This window comes from Stigmatopora argus, chromosome 16 (assembly GCF_051989625.1).
Source record: "Stigmatopora argus isolate UIUO_Sarg chromosome 16, RoL_Sarg_1.0, whole genome shotgun sequence".
Classification (NCBI taxonomy): Eukaryota; Metazoa; Chordata; class Actinopteri; order Syngnathiformes; family Syngnathidae; genus Stigmatopora; species Stigmatopora argus.
Window position 1 is genome coordinate 8048758 of NC_135402.1, and position 8743 is coordinate 8057500.

An 8743-nucleotide genomic window follows, 5' to 3' on the forward strand; every position below is an offset into this window, starting at 1 on the left:
TGAAAATTGCAAAATACACCCAAGTACAAATTAAAGTCTGAATAAACTAACAAGAGGCAAAACAAAACACCACTCCCAGAAAATAAATCACAAATAAACAAAAAAGAAATCACTAAAAATATCAAAATGTGTCACTTTTTTGTGATTTATTTATTGTGGCTTGTTTTTGTGGGTTTTTTTTAATTATTTGAGTGCTGTGATCTGATTTCATACACTTTTTTCGTGATTTATTTATTGTGGCTTGTTTTTGTGTTTTTTATTATTATTTGAGTGCTGTGACCTGATTTCATACCCCTTTTTTTAACTCATTTTTATTGTTTTTTTGTTAATATGTTTCCTGTAACTTGTTTTTTTGTGACTGGTGATGTTTTATTTTTATTGTTTTTGTGAGTTGGGATGTTTTAATGCCATTAACGAAGGTAAATGCCCAATCCATTTTGACAAATGAACCTTGTTCAAAATTTGAATTGTAAAAGAAATTTGAAGTCTAACACCGTCAATAACAGCTATAGTCATCTTTAACCTCTTTCACTTTGACGATAATAGTCAAATCATTTGGTGTCCAATCCTCCTGTTGAGTTAATTTCCTGCCAATCTCTTTTGGTTCAAATAAATTGCACGTACTATATCATCGTCAATGGCAGCCAATGAGTTAAAAGTGTTACTCAACAAACAGAAAGTATCTCTGCAAAGCATCTCGTTTACAGACTCATTCTGTGTCACCACCACGCTATACGCAACATAAGTGTATTTACATGATGCCCACTTTTCTTCCACCCACTCGCGTGGAACCTTGACGTAACAGTAAGGAATGTAAGCCGCCCTTAACGACCTTGCCGGTAAGAAACACTGCGGCAATTTGCGGCGGAAATCTGCCATGTATTTACATTAATTTCAAACAATCGTTTTACTGCACAAACAAAATGTTTACAAGCTGCATGAAGCTGTATCCAACCCAAAGTTACACCATATTTATAAACAGGAAGATTTTTTTTTGAAGAACTATTTCCCGTGTTAATCATGATTAATTCATTAAAAACGTTTTGTTACTGTTTGCACAGTTCTTAGTACAGCTAATTATGCTGATAGATATGTAGACATGGAAAAAAATTCATTTATTAAAAAAAAAATAAAGATGTTAACACTTGAGTCCGATTAGGTCAACTGCAACATTAAACACACAAAGAAAAAAAGATTAAAATACCTAATTTTGCAAGACGTTTTCCAAATGAATTTAGAATTGAATATGCCAGTCAATCAAAAACGAAAATTAGCAAAAATTCACCTTATCTACCCTCTAAAGCAGGGGTCTCGAACTCAATTTACCTGGGGGCCGCTAGAGGCCGAGTCTGGGTGAGACTGGGCCGCATCAGGATTTCCACAAGAAAAGCACTGATAAAACTTTCCAACGTTATCAAATATCTTTATTTTTTAACAAAAAATAATGAATTAAATAAATTAACTTAAAGATGAATAAAAAATAAATCAATCAGTAATATAAAACCAAATAATACTAATGAGCATACAGTAGAGATACACTGGCTGGCTAAGTAGAGAAAATGAATTATTTTTATTCCGTTTCAAATGTCTGTATTAACAGCTCTTTAACCTTTAACTTTCTGAACTTGAATGGAACATTGAACATGAAATATTCTGAACACGGCTTCTTTTGCCTACTCCTTGCTGCTAGAGACCTGGCAGCGCTTCTTCTCACATAGTCACATTTGGCTTGAGGGAGGAAGCAGTGGAGACCCTCAGTAGAGCTTGAAGATGCTCATCAGTAAGTCTGGACCTGTACTTGGACTTATTGAAGTTCAAGGTGGAGAAGAGCTTCTCACACAAGTATGTGCTCCCAAAAAGGCACATGGTCCGCTTGAACCTTCGGGAAAGTTCAGGGAAGCTGGGGGTCAACTCTCTCAAAAATTGCCCAAGCTTGTCTGCTTCTCCACTCACCTCCCTGAACTTGGCTTTGAGTGCAGAGTTGCACTGCAGGTCAATGAGCTCCATTTGAAGCTCAGGAGGGGCATCTTGCACATCAAAGGAGAAGGGGTCCGCAAAAATTTGAAATGTGGCTTTGTGTGTCTTGAAGTCTGCAAATCTGTGATCAAATTCCTCCTGTAGCTTCGAAATGGCCTCAACATACTTCTCACCACTGAATGGTGTGCCTGCATCCACGAGAGCCTTGCATGCTGGGAAATGGCAAAGGTTTGTCTGAGAGAGCTGGGCTTTCCATAACACAAGTTTAGTGCAGAATGCTCTCACGTTGTCATAGGCAGCACTGACAAGTTGCCCCTGGCCTTGTAGCTTCTTGTTCAGTACATTAAGCTCATGTGTGATATCAACAAGAAAAGCCAAGTCCATGAGCCATTTGGGATCACTTAGCACAGGATCAATCAACTCACAAACGGCGTAGCTAGCTTTGACTGCTGCATTACTGTCTTTGGTAGCCTTCTTGAAGAGATCCTGTTGCCTCAGAAGACGTGTTTTAAGACTGGCAACCTGGTTGGCTCTCTCATCTCCCTGGTATTTTTCGTACTCCTCAGCATGTCTCATAGTACAATTACGTTTCAAATTGTATTCCTTGTGCACCGCAACTTTTTCAGTGTAAATGAGACACGTCGGGGTGCCCCTGTGTTCAACAAAGAAATATTGCACTCCCCACTTTTCTTGAAACTGTCTGTGCTCATCACCGACCTTTCTCTTCACGGCAGGCTTTGAAAGAGACATCTCTGGGGCTCTGTAATATGTTTTTCCACTTGGAATGAGTCTCGGGTTGATCTTTCACATTCAGTCGCGCGGGTTTGTGGCGCATGTGCACTTTCGCTCTCCGTTTCAATCGCGGAGATGGCTACAGACACTGACACAGGCTGGATCACGGATCATAGCGCCTCATTCAGTTCTATGCTGAGAGCAGCGGAGGAGTGTGCGCGCCGAGCGGAGTGATCGGCCTCACGGCTTCTCCTCCGCCCAGCTGATTGGAGGAATGAATGAGTGAGTGAGCGAGGCACTGGACAGCCAGGCCGATGTCCCGCCCTCCAGAGCCGTATACCTCACCGTGATTGGTTCATTCAGCTCCGAACCAAAGTTCCCTCTAATTTTTTGTTGGTCTGAGCAGAAAGACAACCTCCCTGAGCGCACTGAGTACCAGTGTGAGCGACATCATCGGTACTCGGATGATTCGCCTAAAGACGTTTCGCCGACGGACGTTTGACAGACGGGCAGGTCGCCGAATGGACGTTCCACCGAACGTTCATTCGGCCGAACGGAGGTTTCGCCGAACGTTCATTCGGCCGAACGGAGGTTTCGCCGAAACGGGATTCGAACGCTCGCCCCGCCGGATCGTGTGTGTACAAGTTTTTCAACCTCGGCCCGCGGGCCATATACGGCCCGTTAGGATTTTTAATCCGGCCCGCCGCCAGTGTTGTCCAAATTATAGTAAAAATCAATGTTCGTCTACCATCAATGGCAGTCCGGGAATAAGCACTCTTGGGCAGGCAGATGTAGCAGAACCGAGCCGTAAAATGACAGCAATCGGGTCAAATCCATCCTAAAACAGCATTTAATGATTAAATACAAATACTGGATGATATCGCGATGGAGGCAAAAAAACGTCTATAGACGTCCATTCGCCAAACGGCTCAAAATGCTCTCGAATTCGGTCAAATCCAGCTGAAAACAGCGTTTAATGATTAAATACAAATACTAGTATTTGTATTTAATCATTAAACTAACAAATACTAGTACGACCTGTCCGTCTGTCAAACGTCCGTCGGCGAAACGTCTTTAGGCGAATCATCCGGTCACGACATCATCATTGCTCGCTATCGGCACACCAGTATCACACCTGCCACAAGCAGGTGCATGTCAATGTTCCCTCTAATTTTTCATGTAAAACATGCTGTAAAACAAGAAAAACATGAGTGGACAGAGCTACTGCCACTGGCTGCCACTTAAACGGCGCCATCATGGGGAAAGGGGTAAAAAAAAAAAAAAAAAAAATTTAAAAAAAAAAAAAAAAAAAAAAAAAATCGATCTTTCATATTAAGACGGGGGCCGCAAATTATCGTCCCGCGGGCCGCAGTTGGCCCGCGGGCCGCAAGTTTGAGACCCCTGCTCTAAAGAATCAATATGATCATGAATGCCACAATATTTCTTTTTTTGAAAAGAAAATTCGAAGAAATTATTATAATAAACTTATAGGCATGGACAAAAACAAGTTATATCAATCATCGACTAAAAAAAGGCCTTCTTCTTCCCCCTCTAGTGCAAAATTAGAGGATCTAGTCTGAAACGTGCTGCCTCTCAGTGGCCACAGTGCACATATACAAACATCTGTTTCCTTGTACCCTGTGTTTGGCTGGCTACCATTTCAGGGTGTCCCCCTGCCTGGTGCTCATTCTTGGCTGGGATAGGCTCCAGCACCCTCCGCGACCCTTGTGAGGATAAGCGATATGGAAAATGAATGAAAGAATGGACTTATGCATGCAAACTAAAACCAACAGAAAAAAATGATGGCAAATTTCAACTCAGACAAAAAAGGCATGGGATCATTTACAAAAGAAAAACACATACAGTGAAAAAAAAGTAACGTATTTTCTGGACTATAGTCGCACTTTTTTTTAACTGCAATTATTTTTTTCTATTGTTCCCTGTTCTACTATTACTTTAATGAATCATGTTTGTTCCTGGTTTCTGATCAATTAAAAAAAACTGCTTGCCCAAAAATGCTATTTATACTCCAGTGTGACTTGAATATATTTATTTATATAGTTATATTCAGGTGCGACATATAGTCAAAAAAATATGTTACAAAAAATAGTTGGTCAGCCTTGTTATAACTTTACTCCTATTTTATGACTTTGTTTAGGTTATATTTTAAGTGTCACATTTCCATCCTAAATAATCTTACTTATATTACGATTAAAATCACAGCGATGAAGAAAATTATTTCACCACATTTAAACATACAATACGTACAAATACGGCATCGTTCATCTAGGGATTGTTGTTTTTCCAAAAGGCAAAATGAAGATGTCTCACCGCACCATGGATGACCAAACGGCGGGTTGCCATGCGTACTCACAAATATTATATACACACACTTACTATCTGTCACAGGATGGATGTGTGCGAAGCTTACGGATGACATTTAATAGTGGAAACTCACTTCTTGAAGGAGCCGGCCCCATGACGCCAACAAGGTGGTCCGTCCAGCTGGCCTCATGGGGCCAGGACCAATCGTGTCAGGCCGTGTGGGAGGAAGCGCGCGCAATCGCATATGTACAATCTGAATGCCATTTAAGGCTGCCGAATGTGCTGACAGCCCAGCGGCGGGAGCAAAACCAGATGCAGTTTTGACAAGTCCAAAAGCTTTGGAGACTCCTCCCCAGAGTGATGAGCTATTTACAAAATTATAATATCGTCAAAGCATGCCAAGGTGAACGTTGGAAAAATATGCACACTAAAGCTCAACGGCATCTGCTCACAAAACACGATTTTAATCATGTCACCCTCTGTTATAAAACTATTAAAACGGCTTTGCACAATGCAGACTGAAGGGAGTCCATGTCTTACAGTGGCAAATTAACTCATTGGATTCCATTGACTGCGATAAATATTCGTTCATTCGCCGCCAAACTCCCACTTCAATCTGATTGGACGTCTATTAATGACGAGGTCATTCAAATTCATAACGGATGTCGTCAAATGGCACCACTACGAGTCCGAATCTGTGCATAGGTAGATGGGGTAGGCTCCAGCACCCCTGTGACCCTTGTGAAGATGAGCGGGATTAATGTATCTGTATGTATTTATTCATTTATTTTCTTTGCCGCTTATCCCCACTGGGGATTGAACTCTTGATCGCAGAACTGTGAGGCGCACGTGCTAACCACTGGGGATGACTAGTGATATTTTATAAAATATGTTTTACTGATACCGGTTCGATAACCATACATAAGTCCATATTTGTGAAATATGCCTTCTTTACACTGTTGATCAGAACACATAACTTTTTACTTTTTTGTTAAGTTAGTAACTTTAATTTGACTTAGTAATTCAAAACAATACTATAGTGCAGTAGTGTATTTTCTTCAAAGATTATTTACTGGGGAAAAATCATTGTTAAAGCAAAAAAAAACATTGTTGTCTGTTACTTATTTGGGACTTTTCAATTTAGGCATCTCTGAAATATCAGAACTAAAGTCATAAGGCAAATATGTTTTCATGAAAAACACTTATGTACAGACAAGTGATCCCGGATGATGATATAAAGTGCCTTTTTAATTTCTAAATGGTTAGAATAAAGTCAAGAAAGTATTACATAAGTAAATGTATTCATGACATTATGTTTTGTAGTGTTCTAGAGTCAAATGAGTCACAATACTTCAGTCTTCCCTAATGTGCAACAGCGACATTTTACCACTTGATGGCAATCTTTCTACGGAATACAGAGAACCCAATTGGAGCAAATATACAGCATCCATAGATGCTGATGAAACAAACTCGTTAGGAAAAAAATGATGCCTGCTTTAACATTTTTAACATTATGGTAGTAAACGAGGATTCAATATATAATTATGTGTGGATTGTGCTCAATAGGGTTTGGTTTATATTAAAGGTCAAACCAAGTTCAAATTGGACCTGCGCTTCAGCTGCGTACAGCTCTGGAACGGATTATACCAATGACGAATTTCTTAGATTGGAGGCGGAGGTGTGTGTTTTTGTGTGTGTGTGTGTGTGTGTGTGTGTGTGTGTGTATGTGTGTGTGTAGTCACGCAGCCTTGTCTGCATTCACCAGCCCAAAATTTGGCTCCAAATTAGGCTCAACAGAAGGTCTTGCTTAGTCAGACAGATATAAAGAGATCAGGATGTACATTACATCAACAAGGATGTACTGTTTATGACTTACATGCGTATATGGGTCAGGTTAGTGAATGTTTAAACATTCAAAAAGAATACTACCGAACATAAAGACATACTGTAAATCTCCAAGTACCACCAGCATGGCAAACATTTTCATGGAGCAATTGTAGGTGAGGCTTTATTTGAATGCTTCAAAGACAGTGTCGTAAATATATAACCATGATATGATACTTTTCATGAACATGAACACTTATAACAGATGCTATTAAATGTCCTAGCTGTAACGCAAATACAGTTAAAACCAGTTGACCAAGAGTACTTAATGACAGATGTCATAAGCATTCATTTATAAGAGGCATTCAAATAAAGTGGAACCCAATTTTATATTTAAGTTTTAACTTTTCACTATGGATTTCTAATTTTATTCCTTGAATAAAAGTATATATCTAATATTACACATGCTTTGAACCTAAACACTGCATCTAACTACGTAATTCAATGCTTTTGGTGGTATTGACAATGATAGACAACCATCCTTTGTTGCTGTACAGTGATACCTCGACATACGAGAAATTTGAGATACGAGTAAAATTTCGGGCAAATATTCATCTTGATAAACGAGACAAATTTTGATATACGAGCAGACAGCGGACACGAGAGGCGGCTCATAAGAACATCATGGGCACTGTCTCTCTCCCCGCAACTCCCTCGTGTAATGTCTCTGGTCGCAACTCCCTCTTTGTAATATCTCTACGAGCACTGGGCGGAGCGTTGCATTTTTTTCAGTGTTTTTTTCTTCCGTTAGTCATTACGAATGGCGAGCCGATCGTTAATACGAGAGTTATATATACTACTCATTGGCAAGTGGTCGTGCGTTATCCTATTGTGAGGACATTTGTGTGCAGAATTTTCGGAATATTTTGAAGGGAATATAAACTCAAACAACCCTCGATATTGACTGAAAGTCAGTGTGGAGGTGGGGCAAACAGAGCCAACCCGGCCGGGAGAAGAAAGGTATAAAAATGTAAAACAAAATGAGAATTAAGTTTAGTGTAAGGTTAGATTAAACTTATTTTTGAGTGTGTCTGCATCGTAATCCAAGTTCATTTAAATTTGTTTATGTTATTTTACGATTTTTTCCAATCCAATATCCTGTTTTTGGTGTTTTTTCAGAGGGTTGGAACGAATTAATTTGTTTTTAGTTCATTTCAATGGGAAACATTCGTTTGAGTTACAAGAAAATCGACATATGAGCTCAGTCCCGGAACGAATTAAGCTTGTATCTCGAGGTACCACTGTGAACTGAAATGGATTTATCACTAGTTAACGTCCAGTCCATTTGGACTAGGAGGACATTTGAGATGACAGACAACCAATCATGTGGCGTCCAATCATCTTTCTACTTCTACTTTTTCACAAGTAGTCCTACAATCAATTTGAACTGGGAGGGTCCCCATCTCTCCCAGTTCAAAGGGATTGGACGTCTATCACTATCAACGGCAGGCGACATATCCTACCCTGCGGACCTCCAAAACTAAATCAAAACTTTAAAAAAAAGAGTTAATCACTCGTAGACATCCAATCTATTAGTTCAAACTATATTGGACGTCTACCACGAACTAACGTTAGAATGAATTTACGAATATACTTGAGTGTGTAAAATGTCAAGGGTAAAGTTCCAAGACGGATGTCACAAAAGATAGATTTCAAACCCAAAGTGTAAGTCTTCCCCGTGAGGAGTCTAACGCGTGTTCCAAGGATCTTCTAAAGCCGAGCTCGTCCGGCGTTTCTTGGTGGACGGTCGATCTTCCGACCGCACGGTCCTGACGTGGGAGAATACCGTCAACGTGACTTGACTCGGGAGTGCGAGCGTCTCGCT

At 40.1% G+C, this 8743-nt stretch overlaps 1 protein-coding gene across 6 annotated transcripts in view; it reads right to left on the reverse strand.

Moving 5' to 3' along the window:
* The window catches only part of rgs3a (regulator of G protein signaling 3a), a 94633-nt gene that overhangs the window by 22355 nt on the left and 63535 nt on the right, over positions 1 to 8743 (reverse strand). The window contains exon 12 of one of the 6 annotated variants that reach the window (XM_077623481.1): positions 7026 to 8743. This exon is cut by the window's right edge and continues 139 nt beyond it. The exons of the other annotated variants lie outside the window; for them this stretch is intronic. The gene's annotated coding sequence lies outside the window, so the exon portion shown is untranslated. Of the gene's footprint in view, positions 1 to 7025 lie in introns of those variants that run through there. 6 annotated transcript variants of the gene reach the window in all.